Raw genomic sequence first — 17,149 nt, forward strand, 5'->3', positions numbered from 1 at the left:
CTTCCCCGAAGCTTTCCTCAGCCATTCACCGTAACAAAGTGTTTCTTGCGTGCCCAAGCTGTGCCAGACACAGTGGATATAACGGGGGTGGGTACATGACACGGTGTCAGCTTGCAGTCTGGGCTGCGGGGAGTGTCAGACGTGGACAAATGTAATTCTGTGACTATAGTGAGTGGCTGTAACAAAGACCATGACTTCGGCAGAAAGGTCGGGGAGGACCATCTGAGGAAGTGAAGATGATGGGATCTGAAGGGTGAGAAAAACTGAGGAAAACTGTGGGAAGCCGCATTCCAGACAGAGTCAAGGCCCTGTGGCAGGCGGGGAGATGGTGGGCGCAAGGCCAGAACGGTGGGAATAGAGGACTGGGGACATGGTGAGGGGGCCGGGGCCAGACCACCCAAGGTACTTGAGGGTAAGGAGTTTTATGTTAATCCTAAGAGTAATGAGGAACCATCAGAGTGTTCTGAGAAGAGTGTGTGTCTTTGTGTTTGCACACCTATGTGTGTCTGTTTGCACATGTATGTGTGACTAATCAGCTTTCCATTTGGAAAAGGCCACAGTGTAGACCAGGGTCAGCAACTTTTTCTGTAAAGGGCCAGATAGTATATATTCTAGACTTCATGGCCAAGGGGCAAAGTATGGCTATGCTGTAGACACACAGGATAAAAGAAAACACAAACTTCTACAAATATTTTTAAGGAAACTCAAAATATAATAGTAATTGAGTAATTTTTTTATAATACAGATCTACTAATGAGAATAATGGAATTGGTTTTTTGGGGGGATAACATTTTGCCTGACTGGTGTCTAGTCTGTGTTCCCATATTATCAAATGTTCACACATACAAGCCATTTTTGGCTCATGGGTCATACAAAAATCAGGCAGTGGCTGGATATGGCCATGGACCGTGGTTTGGGAAGCCTGGCACAGACAACGGACTGGGGGGTAAGCACGGATATGGGGAGGTTTAGCTTTGCAGTGGTGTAGGCCAGGCGGCAGGACGAGGGGCATTTCGAGGTGACTCTTGTGGGCATGGGGGTGCAGGAGCGAGGAGTCAGATAATGCCTGGATGTCAGGTTGGCACCAGTGAAGATGAAGAGCACTGCGAAAGTTTCGTTTTGCTTTGAGATCTACGACAGGAGCTGTCCCTGAGGCAGCTGGACCCAGGGCTCCAAGGTGCAGGGAGTCCCTTGACAGCAGGCGATACATGAAGGTAAAGACATGAGAAAAAACGTCTAGAGAGCAAGTGAGAAGGGGCCAGGACTCCGGTCTGTATGTCACCCTGTTCCCAACTGTCTCATCTGCCCCCTCCCTCAGACTGGGACCTCTTCTGAAAAGTGCAGCAACTCTGTCCTCAGGGGTCAGCATAAACCGGGCATGCACGGCTGCTAAGGACACGAGAGAGGAAGGAGATCTCCTCAGTTCCCAATGGAAGCTGACTTTCCGCTTCTGTTCTGAAGGGCCGACCATCTCCTGTAGCTGACCTTCCACAGGAGCTGCTTTTGATAAGGGTCACTGGTCCTTCCCAGCCACTTTAATTCATGCAAGTGAGCACATGTGCACACGCATTTACATACAGATCTCCCCACCAACCCTGGGAACGTGATTTGTGGCGATGCTGTGTTGACAACACACCCATCAGCTGTCAGTCAACATGTCTAAATATTATGTTCCATCACCCAGAACATCATTTTTTTAATTAAAAAAAAAAGTTAAGTGGCAATCCCACTCCCAGCAAGGAAGGGAGAAAGAAAAAAAAAAAAAGCAGGTTAAAGAAAATAAATTTTTCCCCTCTTTTCTTTCTCTCTCGTTCCTTTTTTGAACAGAAGAGTAAAAAGCTCATGGTTCCTTCTCTTTAACAGCCGTGGGAGGAAAACATCAGTCCTGAGATGTAGTGTGACCTGCTCTGGGGCAGACCAGCCCCCCTGGGCACAGCCAGGAACCCTCTGGCCTGATGTGGAGTCTCTGACAGAGACCCTGAAGAGTTCGTGGAAGGATGTGCATGTCCACGGCAGCCAATAGGAACATTCTGGAAAGTACTGTACAAAGCACAAAAATCCACTATTCTATTTTGTCCCCACTACAAAAACCTGTGAGGTCAGAATTATTTTCTCTATATGGAAGGTGAGGGAATTCACATGCAGGGGCTAACCTGCCCAGGGTCACACAATCAGTGACAAAGGGCTAGGCCTCCGACCCTCTGATGCCAGGATGTGGTTTCCTCTGATAGTCTACAGTGTCCCTGGTACACCCACTGCAGATCTGAGTAGCATGAAGCTACTTCCCCCTTGGCGGACTCTCCCAGCTGTACCCCTGACTTCTGAAGGGTGGGAGAGACCTAGTTTATACCACAGTATGGACATGTCCTGGGACTCTGGCCATCAGCTCCCAGCAACCTTCAACCCTCTAGCATATAGCCACGAACTTGGGAGTACGAAGGAAAAAGCCCAACTGATGACTCTTATACCAAAACATTTTTCTAGGCTTCAAGGGCTAAGCTCCAGCTATCTGGAACATGTTTTTTCCCTCACCAGGAACTTTCACTGGAGATAAACAAAGGGTTATGCGGCAGGCATCTTCCTCTCGGAACCACCGAAATCACTGGTTCTGCAGTCAGAAGACAGGGGTTCAAATCTTAATCTTCCACTGGCAAAGTGAGACCCTGCAGGCCGATCTAATCTCTTCCTTCTTAAGCCTCAGTTTTGACATCCGTAAAAGAAGCACAACACTACACCTACTGGCCCAGGGTTTTTGAGACAAACGAGAATGCACGGGGCCTGTGTGGCATCCAGGGAGGACGCAGAGGCTCACCACTCAGGGTGGGGCTCCTGTTGTTTTGTTTGACTTGGGTACAGTGTAGATTGGGCTCAATGACTCAGTTGTGTTTGAATCAGTTTGGTTATTTGTTTCCTGGGCAACCTTTAGCCCTCCCTTTGTTTCAAAGGCAGAAGTGGACACAGGAAGGAAGAGAAAGAACCCTGAGCAGTCTGGGCCCTCTGGGGCAGGGACCACCACCATTTGCCCTGATGCCCCCTGCAAGGACCCCTGCCTCAGGGAACATTCACTGTCTCCGTGACGAAGATCCAGAGCATCACAGACAAGCCACAGTGCATTCAGTGCCCTGTTCACTGGGCAGAGAGACAAACACAGGAGTGTGGATGCTCATGTGACCTACTCATCGTGGGAGGAGGTTTCTCGGGCAGGTCAGCCTCTGCAAGAGAGGCCCATGGTTCTCCGGGGGCCAGTGCAATTCAGGGGGTGCTACAAGGACTTCTGAGTGTGGCCCGAATCGGGCCAAGTTGTCCAACATGGTCACTGGTCATGAAGATGCTCTGCTCTCTAGACCCAGCTCTCAAGCAGCTCAAGACCCCAGGAGAGGAGAAAAGAAGTCATTATTCAGTGGCCATCTAAAGCTTAAGAATGTCTGTGGTTATCATTAAAGTAGAAAGTCTGAAGGGGACGCCCCTGTTACCCGGCAAGAGTTGTTTCATTCCCTCCGTGACACCAGATAAGGAGACAGTCTACTTCCTTTCCTGTTTTGAGGGGGCCCCAGCTCTTGGATTCCAGGAAATTGGCAGTAACTGTCCACATCTGCCTGTCTGCTCAGAAAACGGCCCCTGTTAAGGAACTTGGGACACCCTGTCAGGAGGGGCTGTCTCAGGAAAGCAGGCTTGGTGGAGGGGGGCTTGGTGGCCCACATCTGCTACTTGATCTGATGGGCAAATGAGAGTTTTCTTGGTGGAAGCTCCTAACTCCCTCAGGGCTCATGCCAGCCTCACAGCCGTCAGAGAAGAAGGAAAGAGGCCAGCCTAACCCTTGGCAGTTTGGGGACACTCTCACACGCATTGGTTATATTCCCATGAGCTAAGCTATGGGAGCTCCAAGGGAGAAAGAAATTTCCAAAGGATCACATGAGCTGGTAGGAAGCAGACTGAGGGAGACGAGAGCCAGAGGCCAAAGAGCCCCCAGAAACCACAAAACCACTGCCGCTCAAATGAGACCAGAGCCTTCACGTGGGTGAGTGCTCCCCAAAAACACAAACAAGAAGGCATCATGGAAGTGCAAAGAAACAAACTCCTGTTTATTTCTGTTCCATCGATAAAAATGTCACAGCCTTCCCTGAATAGCTCTCGGTAAGTCCCTGTTCCCTCCTTCCTTGGCCTCCTGGACCCAAACCAAGCCTCCCGCCCCCCTCACTGTGCGCACACAGGTTATCTCCCTCTTCGGGGGACACTCACAGGAAACTAAAACCTTCTCAGATGGGGCTCTCTCAGGCCCACTTCCCCTGCCCTCTGCCCCACCCAGCTGCTGTGTATCCAGGAAATGCAAACCCAAGATAGAGATAACTCGGACCAAACAGAAAAGGGGACCGGCCCTGTGACCTTTTGGGGCAAATGACTTCCCCTCCCCACACCTCGGACGAGGCTTCCGCAGAATGACGGGCTCAGACCCGATGGGCCGCTAGGAGGTTCCTCTGGCTCTGACCTGTGAAGGCTCAGCTGGAGCCACCTTCCCAGACCCTGCCTGACTCAGGGACACCCACAATCCTGAGCCAGAAGGCTGAGGCGGGAGGGTTTCCACTGACCCGACCCCTACGGATCCCAGCCTAGTGGGGGAGAGCACTGGGAGTCAGGGCACCTGGTTTTCAGCCCGAGTTCTGCCACCTTTTGGAAAAGGGAAGGGAGTGAGTAGAAGAGCTTCCCTTAAGCTCTAGCTAGAGTGTTTTAATTTTTAAAAAAAATAGAATAACGTATATGATTAGTATAATAAAGATTTAAAAAATATTTTTTAGAAGGGAGGCCGCCCAGCAGTGAGAAGGAGCTGACGGTCAGTCTCCACGCAGCACATAAACACTCAGTTTATAATCGATTCCACTGGCTTGCATGTAGCTGTGCAAGCATCTGAGTCCTTTGCTGGGGGCCTCCTCTCTCTATACCCACAATAACCCCGGCTCCCCAAACTCAGAGAGTCCGCAACATAAAGTGTCCCAACTTCTTGGTTCTGGAAAAGTCCTCCATATCCGAGTCTAGGACAACCCCCGTTTCGCTGTGCAGGGCTCGGCCGATAGAGAACGCAACCTGGGGTGTCACTGATGAAGGCTATTTAATCTCCCCGTGAGCTCCTCACGGGCAAGGCCAGTTGGATGGAGTCGGTAATCAATCTTGGCTCATAACTCTGAGGAACTAAAGTGGAGGAGGGACAGGAAACAGGGAGCATGATCGGGAGAGAGGCTGTTAACAGAGTGAGGTTTGCAGGTGGGGTGCGCCGGGCCCCCCAGCCGGGTCCAGACTATCAAGGACATTATCTTGGGAGCTGTGGAGAAGAAAGAAGCTTCTCCCTAGTTCCAGCAACATCAGTGCTCAGGCTCCTAGAAACGCTCCCCCTTCTAGATATTTGAGCCACCCTTGGAAAAAGAAGACAGGTGGTTGACTCCAAATAATTTTTTGGCACTCAGAGACTGGATTTTTCTTAAAGAAAGTTGCCAATCCCTATTTATAAAAGTGAGTTGCGGCCTGGAATGAAATGAAGCATTTGCTAGAAGCCAAATGCAAATCCATTCAGGATCACCATGTTCACAGGCCACATGGTCAAAACACTTGGGAAACTTGGTGGAACACAGTCAAACATTAGCTGCAGGACTTCTCAGGGCTTCTGACATGCTAATTGGAGGTGACTGTCCAAGGGTGCGCAGAGGTCATCTGTGGGGCTGTAAGATTCCAGTAAGTCTCACTGGCTCCTGAGAGGGCCCGTTTCTACACCTCAGTTCACACCACTTCTATACCTAGAAGGGACCATGTTCCTTTCCAGCTGCCTCATCCTACCTGCCCCATAGGGCCAGCTCTAATCTACCTCCCCCGCCTCCCCTGACCACTCAAGGGTATGGTGCTGTCCCCCTTGGGAACCCACTCTGAATACCTGATATATAACCTTATGAAGATGGTTTATTCTTTGTGCACTTTTTAGTCATCAAGTCTTTTTTAAATTAATAGGAGTTTATTTTTTAGAGCAGTTTTAGGGTCACGGCAACCCTATGCGCTTTTTATACCACTTGCCCACTGTACAAAACCAGAGCGCTACAAATAGCAGGCGCTTTTTGAAAAGGTTGCTGCCTGACAGATAGCAGGTCAGGAAATGACGCAGATCTGAGAGAGATTAAGCCACTTACTAGAAGGGAGTGTGTGGAATAAAGGGCCACATCAGCTGCTAGAATGAAAATAACGTGGACAGTGAAGACAGGTGTCCAGCAGAGTGGCTGTGCCACCCACTGACCTGGGGGCTCCACAGGGAAACTCCCCAGTGAGTGGTGTTGTGAGGTGCCAGCCCCTTCATGGCTCCATGACAGAGGGGCCCGAAGGGAGGGCCAAGGTGCTGGGTGCCCCATTTCTAGAACCTGTGCAAACTCTGGCCAGACCAGTGTGTACTCTGTTTCCCCTCATATTATTATTATTATTGTTATTATTATTTTTGTTAATCATCACCTGAGAATATTTTTTTCCACTGACTTTTAGAGAGAGTGGAGGGAGGGGGGGGCAGAGAAAGAGAGGGAGAGAGAAACATCAATGTGAGAGATACCCTGATTGGTTGCCTCCTACATGCACCCTGACTGGGGCTGGGGATTGAACCTGCACCCCAGGTATGGGCCCTTGACTGGGAACTGAACCTACAACCCTTTGGTGTGCAGGCCAACACTCTAACCACTGAGACACATTGGCCAGGGCTCCCTCATATTATTTTTAAAAACACCCCAATTTGAAGGACAGAACAGTGAAGCTGGGAATCCCACACTGACCCTAGACTTGGCTCCATTTTCATCACATTTCATTAACCAGCTATGTCAGCGGGAAAGCGACTCTGAGCAAGAGCCTGGCCTGAGGGGGTCTATTCACAGTGACGGCAGCAGTAACCGCTATGACCGGGCGCCTTGCGTGCTCCGAGCTCATGTTACATCATCTCATTTACTCCCTGTCCCCACGTTACAGATGGAGAAGCTGAAGCTCAGGGACTGAACTAGTGAGTGGCAGAGCTGGGGTCAAACTCAGCTCTTTCTCCCTGCCCCCGGAGCCCCGAAGTCTCATCACGGGTCTCTGGGGCCTCCCGTCGGGACAAAGGCATACACACCACCATGAGATGGAAAACCAATAGCAGGAAGGGCTGGGGACACAGGTAAGAAGAAGGAGAGTGTAGCATGGGACAAGAAGAAGCTGGGGTCTGGAGGAGGTGCACAGGGCTCCGGCTGTGGTCCAGGAGGCCGGGCAGAGTGGGAACGAAGCAGGAAAGTGCTGGTGACTGCTAGAGAAACAAGCCACAAAATATGCAGAAGCCATTTCCCCTCTCAAGGAAGATAAACAATAGATTCATAAACAAATTTTACAAAGCTGTCCAACTATTTAAAGCTGGTAGGAACGCATATCCTTTGTGAGCATAAAGCTAATCCCCAAAAAAGTGGTCAACAGTTATTTTGGGGAAAGGAAAGGTAAGGAAAGGGACACACCCCTTCCCGTTTGTCAACTGCTAGCCAGTTACACGTCCTCGCTGAGCCTTGGTTCACTCTTCTGTGAACAAGGGCTAGTCATTCCTGCCCCACAGGGCCATGCTGGAGAAAAAGATGATACACTTTTTGGCCAGATACTCTGCTTGACCTTCGCAATTGAAGCAATTAGCATGCTGGGTAAAATTTAAAATTTAAAAACTGTACACACATTGCTGAGCTGGTACAAATGGAAGGATTCTTCAAAGACCATAAACAAACCAAAAGCAGGAACCATGGGAGGTCATCTCACAGCAAAGTTGGCTTTTGCCCTGATGGTTCCTGCTGAACCTTAGATATTCTGTTTCCCATGGGAGCTGCGCAGGGTTCAGGAAACAGGAGAAAAAGCCTAGTGCCTCCATAAAGCTGGGACTCCAAAAGGCTCCACTTTCTGAATGAGAAACAAAGCACAACACAAAGGGCACTGCAAGGAAACCTGGCTTTGGGCTGGGAAGAATGGGGAGAAATCTGTCCTGAAAATTCATAACCAAAAGATGGACTTTACACAGGTTTGCGGTCTGAATTCAGGCTACTTTTGTGGCCAGAAAAGCCTCAGGTAGAAAATTAAAGTGATTTTTGGTTGGTGGTGCCCCCAGACAACTAGCAGAAGTTAATGCAAATCCTCTCTGGAAAAGTCAATGTCAACCTGTACCTCAAATAATTCTCAAAGATAAAGTTTCTAAGAAAATGAGCAGCTCACATAGACAAAAGAAGACAGCAAGGCAGTAGAAACAACAGACAGCACAATCAGGCCTGTAAAGATTTCAGATTCTGGAATTACCAGACAAGGAATCCTACAATTTTCAAACAGCTTACTCAATATATTAAAGAAACAGAAAAAGAAATGTGCAAAATGAACAAGAAATAAGAGACCAGAAAATCACCAAGTAGATGTGAAAAATAATGGACTAGAACTTCTACAAACGACAAATAAAGAAACCGAAAGGAAAAAAATTCAATGGATGGATTAGATAGCATTTGAGACACTGAATAAATTAGTTAAATGGAAGACACATTTGAAGGAATTATTCAGAATTCACAGAGAGACAGTGATTAAAAATATAAAATAGAGGTTACGCGGTACAGAGACTAGAATGAGAAGGTCCACCATAAGTCTAACTGGAGTTCTAGAAGGAGATATTAGAAAGAAGGGGAAAGAGGTGATAGTCACAGAAATAAAGGGTGAGAATTTTACCAGAATTGTTGAAAGACACCCATCTTCAGCTCTAGGAATCCCGACGAACCCCAAGCAGAATAAAGACAGAGAAATTTACACCTACTTACATGACACCATGATGTAGCTGCAGAACACCAAAGAAAACAACAATCTCTTTAACCTAACCAGAGGGAAATGCCAGGTCAGTTATAAAGGAATAGCAATAAGACTGACAGCCAATTTTTCAACAGCAACATTCAGAGCCAGAGGCGGTGGATTGATGGCTTCCATGACCTAAGAGAATATGTCCAGTAAAGCTACCTTTCAAAACTGAGAGCAAAATAAGATATTTTCAAGCCAACAAAAACAAAAACAAACAAACAAAAACAAATCAAAAGAGGAAAAACTTGGGACTTTACTACCAGTAGCCTTTCACTAAAGCAGTGGTGGGAAACGTCTGGCCCACAGGCCAAATCATTTGGTCTGGCCCTGCCAAGGCAAACGTAGGTGGGACTTGAAATTCAATAAATTTAGGAGCTTTTTTCATAGTTAATTTTTAAGTTGATAATTTTCTATGGCCCGAGAATGATGTTATAAATATCCAAATGGTCCTTGGCAGAAAAAAGGTTCCCCACCCCTGCCCTAATGGATAATGCTAAAAGATTTATATTAGAAGGAAGGAACATAATCTCAGATTCATGAAAGAATGGTGAGAAAAGATACTGACAAGTATATGGGTAAATCTAGACAAACACTGTACAAAACAATGACATCTAACTTGTAGGGAAAAGGAGGACAGAATGAAAACACAGGATAATAACTTGACACAAACTGGGAGAGGCAGAATTAAACTTGTATAGTTTGGGAGGAAGGCAAAGACACTAGTTAATTTCAGAATTTGTTAAGTATGCCTGTTGAAATAGCTGGGTAACCATTGAAAGGTAGATACAGATTATATAACTTCCAAATAGGAAGATGGAGGTGCGGGTGGGTGAAGGTGGGAAAAGGTGGGGGGAAGGAGGACATCTGCAATAATGTCAATATTAAAAATTTAAAAAAAGACTCTCTAAAAAAAAATTTCACTTTTACTTTGGAAAATGCAAAACACATTTAAGTATGATGTCCAGATAGATGAATGCCTGTGTTTGTTGTTTTGCTTTTTTTAAAATGAAAAATAAATGAATGCCTGATTCTGGAAAAAAATATAGAATAAGAGGTGAAAACACCTCAGCCAAAAAAAAGCAGAGAAAATGGAAAGTATATAAAGATGGTAGAAATGAATCCCAATTCATCAATAAGATACACCTAGTGTAGACACTTGTGCACCAAATAGCACTGCCTTAAAATACATAAAGCAAAATTTTCAGCACTGTGAGGAGAAACTGACAAATCCAGTGGGAGATTTTTAACACATTTCTCTTAATAACTGATAGATTAATCAGACAAAAACAGAAAAGAACACATTGTAGATGTTGAACAGTACATTGAACTAACTTATTTTGATGTTCATATACAGAAAAATTTATTCAATAATTAGAGAATATACACTCTTTTCACTCATGGAACATTTAAGAAAAAAACTGGAAAAAGATAAAATATAAAAAAGGAACACACAGAAGTGGTTTAATGCTTATTTCAAATTCTCTCTAAGGATCCAAACCCATTTTGTCTTAAAAAAGACAATTGCCTGGCCAGCATGGCTCATGGGTTGAGCATCAACCTATGATCCAGGAGATCAAAGTTTGATTCCCAGTCAGGGTACATGTCCAGGCTGTGGGCTCGATCCCCAGTAAGGGGCGTGCAGGAGGCAGCCGATCAATTTGATGTTTCTCTCTCTCTCCCTCTCCCTTCCTCTCCCTGAAATCAATAAAGAAAAAAAAAAAGAGAGACTTTGTATTTCTTGTTCACTGATATATCTAAAGTCAAGCACAATGACAGTCACAAAGGAGGCTCTTAATATATACAGTAAGACCTCACTTAACGTCATGGAAAGGTTCTGAGATTTTAAGAGAAATGTCATAAAATGAAACTGATTTGACCACAGGCTAATCGGTATAAACAGGAGTTAAGATGCTACAGCATCTCATCAAGGTTATATCGAAATGGCGTTGACCAGAATGATGTTATTTGAGGACCAGCTGTCCCATGAACAGTGAGTGAAGGCTTCTCTGTCAAGAATAGCCCAGCTTAAGTGAGCAACCACAGGGAATGAGGTCCTTTCCCACACGGAGGGGACCAAGAGGACAAGGTGAGTGGTGCCAGTCTCTAGGGAGAATTTATACAAAAAAAGGAAGCAGAGCCTGACAGCCATCTTCAAACCTGAAGAGAGAGTCATGTGGAAGAGTCTCTGAAAGCCAGTCTTTGTGGCCCCACTGGCAGAGCAGGGAAGGAAGAATTAGAGAGAGAAAGTAGCTTAAAATTTGAAGAGAAAAAAAAAAGCAAACAAACTGTCTCAATATTAGAAAGACTTTTCTAACAATTCACTGTTCAACAGTGGCTGGGAATTGGCCTGGCTGATCCTCTAAGGCCCCTTACAACCCTACGTGGGACAGGAATTTCTGTCCAGAATGTTCTAGGAAGCACAGACTGACCGTTTTTCCAGTGCCATCCTATTCCAGAGATTCCTTCCCCCAAATTCCACGGGTCACAGTCCCTAAAACACCTGCCCAAGACCACCGTTCAGGAGGAGTGTTGAGCGCTTCAGTCCTGGAAACTCAATTCAGGGCCCTGCCTGCTCCACCATCGGCCTCCCCATAAACCAAAACGAGCGCCTTCTGCCCCATTAGCCTGACACCCACTTTCTAAGTCTACCCAAGTCCTAGGGAACTCCATTTCCCCAGCACACGGTGAGGGATTCCAAAAGCACATAGAATCAGTTAAAATAAACATTCCGAAACCTCCCAGGAGAAGGGAAGCAAGCTCACCTTGACCTCCGCAGCAGATGGTTGAGTTGGGGGCCTGGCTCTGGGGGCTTCTCCTGCGGCCGGCCGGTCATGCTGCTCTCATGCTGCTGGGCAGGTGGGAAAAGGAGACCTGGTTCTGTGGGAAAAAGAGAAGGTAAGGTCACTTGTTCATCCTCTGCTCCTAGCTTTCCATCGCCGGCCTGCGAAGGACACTATCCAGAAGCCCTAGGAGTTCCCGAGGCCGCCTCGCCGCTCTCACGTCATGGGGAGCAGACGGGCCTACGCCGGATAGCGTTTCCCACGCCCTCCCATGTGCCAGGCAGGGCTCTAAGGAATGAGCCTTCGAAGATGAACCAGACGCCGTCCCTACTCTCAAGAACCAGTCTAGCGAGAGAGAGAGAGGGGCTTCATTGCAATATAATGTGGTCAGCTCTGCGATTCCCCCCAATTCATCCAACAGCCTCCCTGCCCCACGGGGGGGGGGGGAGCACACAAGTGGGACAGCACCGGGTTTCTCGAACTACTGTATTTGTGATGAAGGACCAGCTGTCTTTAATTTCCAATCCATCACGAATGAATACTTTTATAAAATATAATGAAAATGAACCATTAGAAAAAGAAAAGAAAAGAAATTCATACAAAGTACAAGCCTATTTTTGTTTGTTAAAAATGCTTTTTTATTGATTTTAGAGAGAGAAGAAGGAAGAGGGGGAGAGAGAGAGAAACATCAATAAGAGAAAGAAACATTGATCGGTTGCCTCCTGCACACACTCTACTGCGGATCAAGCCTGCAACCCGGGCATGTTCCCTGACCAGGAATCAAACAGGTGACCTCTCAGTGCAGGGGACAACGCTCAACCAACTGAGCCACACTGGCCAGGGCACAAGCCTACTTTTTAATTGTTCGATTCAGCTAATGACTGTCACATCAGTATGAAAGTTTCAAAGTGCGTACTCTCAATTTCTGTGCTTGTACTGTGGACGAGTGAAGTCTGCAGTCCAGCGCCATCCCACGAACCACAGCCGAGCAGCATCACGATAGTAAACGTTCATAGAATACAACTTTCCTAAGGTGTGCGGCTGACCTCTTGGTTCAGAAAGGGTGACTGGGAATAAAAATAACAACTTACTCTCTGGACTACCAATCAGAGAGTTCAGCGAGTCTCTGTCCAGGAGGGAGAGCCACAGCAGGGACTTTGGGAAAGTGTGCCTTTGGGGTGACAGACAGAGGCAGTGGGTTCAGGTAACAAGAGCAGGAGGGTCTCGGAACCTGGTTGGAGCTGTGCCTGGAGCCCTGTCCTGCTCCATCCTGGACTTCCCATCCTAACTGTGACAAGCCCAGCCCTGAAAATAAATCATTTCCAAAATGTCAAGAGAGCTGCTGGTGTTCATTCCTCCCATTTAATGCTATAAAAATTGTATTTTTTAAAAAATTGAGAAATCCTTTGTCTGTGACAGCCAGCTCCAAAAAAAGCCTTTGAGTGCTGATTGCCTTAATACTTGAGGGAGAAATTACAAGTCATTCTCACCCATTTAAATGTTTAAGAGAAAGTGCTCATTCCTCTAAACTCTCAGCTTTTAAGTAGTTCTTATTTTAAACTTTACAAGAAGATAACTCTGCAGAAGGAAAACTCTTTTCAAAGCCTTTTTTTAAATGCAAATACACACACACTCTCACTCCTGGCTTCAAATGCTAAATCATCTGCAATTTGGGAGTTTGTTGCTCATAAAATTCTAGTGATAAGCACATCATAAACATTTCTATAGCAACAGAATGCTTTTGAAGCCATGTCTGTGATGTTGCAAAGATTGTATATCATTATCTCTGAATGTTGGCGGAGAGAAGGTTATAGAAATAACTATTTATGTACAAATAAGTCAATATAGTAACTGGCAACCTGAAGAGCAGACCATGGCATGGGGTGGGAAGCAGGAATGCAGTGCCCTAAGCTTCCATGAGTAGATGCTCTGCCCTTACTCTCAACGTGGGAAATTAACTCTCCAAGGTTCCCCACAGCAGCATGAGCCCTTGGAACTGGTCTCAAGGGCAAGCATTAAGCTTAGACAACCACTGGCCACCTTTTATTGGCCATCTACTGTATGTCAGGTGCTGGGCCAGACCTTAGGGGTCTCAAGATGGGTTCTTCTCAGAGGCCCAAGAGAGTCATATAAACAGGTAATTACAATTCCCCACCCCTGCTAAGAAGAGTCTCTTGGCTGGAGCTAAGGGAAAGGACGGAAGGTGACTAGCTCACTCTACCTATCCAACCAACCACTCGTCCATCCCATGTTGACCGAGTGTATATACCAGGTGCTAGGCATACAACAATGTAGCTCCTGCCTTCATGGAGCTTATAGTCCAATGGGGGAAACCAACATTAACAGTTTAAAAAGAACTATAACTATAATAGTGGTATGCTCTAAGGAAGTAAGACTGCTGCTGTAATAGCATATGACAGATGTAGCACGGAAAAGGTCAGTGGTCTTTCCTAAGGAATCAGTTTCTAATCGGAGCCCCATAAATAAATGAGTGAAACATAATAGGGAGGGCAGCAGGGAAAAGATAGAGAAGGTGTTGCCGGCACAATGAACAGCCTGTGCAAAGGCCCTGAGGTGAGAAGCATGGTCCATTCTAGGTATGAAAGGAGGCTCTAATAGGATCAGGTAGGCTCTTGAGCTTATACCGCGTTTCCATCAGTTGTATTCAGGGTGAGCCTTAAAGAAGCGCAGGTTTTTCAAAAAGTGCCTAAGACGGTACCAGGAAAACAAGACGCATATCAGCTCAATTCTCCCTCATCCTGGCTCGCACGAGGCAGCCACTTTATAACAAGTTCTGGGACTCATCTGTGTTCTCTTCAACAGTGTAACTTGGCTAAATCCAGTTTGGCCAGAGGTAAAAACTGGCTGGTCAATGCTGACGTACGCTGACATGAGTGTGGGTTTGGGATGTGGGCGAGCGTTCTATTATTAAAGTTATTGCCTGAGCAGCCTCACGATGGCTGTTACTGACAGAAGGTCATGCAATTTAATGCACAGAGCATGAGCTTTGGGGCCAAGCAGACCTAGGTTCAAATCTGGCTCCTCCCCTCATTGGCCATTTTTCCATAAAACGGGGTTAGCAGTGTCTTCCCTGTGGTGGCCCCAGGGACCTCCGCAAGCACTTAGGTCCCACACTGAGCACACTGCCCGGCTCCCAACAGTTTTTGAACAAATGGCCGCATTACTATCACCTAGCACCAGTGGGTGGGGACAGCCATGCCCCTCCCTTGACTTGAGTATCAAAAGGAATCCATAAAATGATTTCCCACCCAGCACAGGGGCTGCAGGGCAGCTTTGCAAAGAAGAAGGAGCCAGCCATCACTGACCAGGGGGCCTGAAGACTCACCATTTCTTGGTGTGTGCCCTCAAGGGTCCCCAGCTCTGCATAAGGGCTGTTCCTCACTAAGTCACACTTCATCATCCCCAGGCTCAACCTCCCCGGAGAAATCCAGAAGGCAAGTCTTCCCACTGCCCCACACTGCTGTCTGGGCCTCAGTTTCCCTTCTGCACACTTGCGGTGACCAGTGCTGTCTTACACACCACACCGTTGTTAAGTGTTTAAAGGGAAATGAAGATTTAAGAGTCTCGGGGAAGGAAAAGATTAATATACAGAAAGGAACATGTTAAATGTTTATCGAAAGGCCCAAACCAAAAAGGAAGGGTTCTCCTCAGCCACAGGGCAGTTTTAATGAAAGGAACAGCTCACAGGTCACCGGGCCAAGGGAAGGGGTTAGCCAGGGGAGGGAGGGGACACAGGACGTAAACTGTGGAGCTTCTGAAATGGGAAGCAGGACCAAATGAAGTGTGAAGAATTCCCCATGCCACCCACAGAACATTAGAAGTTGGCACAGATGTTTAAAAGCAGGAAAAAGGAGGGGAAAGAGGAGTGAAATCTGTAGATTTCATCGAAGAACACCGAGAAACAGTGGGGCAGGAATCGCTGCACTGAGACTCCAGTCACCTGGGGGCCAACCATTCTGCCCAATGAGTTCTCCTATGTAGAGACGACGGTGACCTGGAAAAACGCCTAATTTTCAAGTGAGACACACCCACCAACAGCCAAGGGGCCCAAAAGCTTTTTATATGTGAGGAAAACTCTCTCCTCTTCTTTTTCTGCCCCATTCCCACCCCATGGAGGCTGGGTAAAGAATAATTTTCATGTGCTGGAGGAGGGGGTTCCTGCCCAGAACATTATGAGGCAGAGGCAGAACACTCAATCAGGCCTTTTTGCAGCTGGCTGTTCCAGAACACAGGAGCTGGGCCATTCCCATCAGTATCAGAGCAGCTCACACACTGAGAGCATATCAGATGGACTCATCGTGGGCCGACAATGGACGGCAGGCCGCCATCCACTCTGCAGCCTCCTCCGGCCTCTCATCCCCTCGCTCACAGCTCCAACCAGCTGCTCTTTCAGGTCTTCCCACACACTAAGCTCTTTCCTACCCCAGAGCCTTTGCACATGCTCATCCCTCTTCTCCTAGCGCCCTCATTAATGTCAAGCCAGCTTTCAGGTTATTGCATCAATGAGACTTCTTTGGCCCTCCAGAAATTTAAGTGTGTGCAGCAGCACTATCACAGTTACAATTAATTACTTATGTGCTAACCAAGTTGGTGACCCCAGGCCGTAAGCCCTCCTTGGGCATGGGCAGTGTCTGATTTTTTCACACAGCCTGGCGGGTGCGACAATCCTGACTGCACCTCAACATAACTTAGGGAGAGTTAACAAACACAGACGCCGGGGTTCCACCACAAACCTATTCAATAAGTGTTGAAAGCTTGCCAGGTGGTTGTACCATGTGGCCAAGGCTGAGAACTGCTGACTCAAGGAGGCCGTGGGTGCTGCGCTCCCCTCCTAGAGCAATGGGCCCACGGAGTTACAGCAGGACCTTGCTCCCTTGGCTTGTGTGGATACAGTGTATAATTTAAATGTTCTCTTCCACCCCAGAGATTAAATTTGAGGAAATTCCCGAAGAGGGAAACAAACCCCTCATTGTTAGCCAGAAATACTATTCCTTTCATTAAGTGCTCCTCCCGCAGCCCCTCCCCCGACACGCCTCTGTCCATTGACCCTGGTTTATCACCTTTATCTATCCTCAGGCCACAGGATTAACCTGATGTGTTCCTGAAATACACTTAAATATTTGGGGTGAAATCCTTTATTTTAAAAACATTAAATTAGGGTCAGCTGTACTATGCAGCAGAATGCAAAACTTCACATTACATTTCATTAAGATAGAAGCGCTCAAAGCCAGTTCGTGCTGGGAAAAGGCCCTCCAGGCCAGCCCCCAGCCATAGGTAGGTGCTTTGCAGAAACTGGCCCGTGGGGCACTGGGTGGGGGTGGTCACTCATGGGGACAAGGGCGTCACTCATGGGGGTAGGCCATCTGAGCTGATCTGGCCTTTCCAGGGCAAGAAGAGAGCAAACTGTCCCTACCCACTGTTACCCTTACTAAAGGGGACGGAGTAAGTGCTAAGGACTGGAGGTCTGTGTCCCAGCCCTACAATTCACAAGTTGAAATACT

The 17,149-nt window shown here is 47.2% G+C and overlaps 1 protein-coding gene across 10 annotated transcripts in view; it reads right to left on the reverse strand.

The window, feature by feature from the left end:
- The window catches only part of TRERF1 (transcriptional regulating factor 1), a 200,113-nt gene that overhangs the window by 53,618 nt on the left and 129,346 nt on the right, over positions 1–17,149 (reverse strand). For all 10 annotated transcript variants that reach the window (XM_081140330.1, XM_081140329.1, XM_081140326.1 and 7 more), the window contains exon 4: positions 11,610–11,724. The gene's annotated coding sequence lies outside the window, so the exon portion shown is untranslated. The remainder of the gene's footprint in view (positions 1–11,609; positions 11,725–17,149) is intronic.

This window comes from Miniopterus schreibersii, assembly GCF_964146895.1.
Source record: "Miniopterus schreibersii genome assembly, chromosome: 6".
NCBI classification, from domain to species: Eukaryota; Metazoa; Chordata; class Mammalia; order Chiroptera; family Miniopteridae; genus Miniopterus; species Miniopterus schreibersii.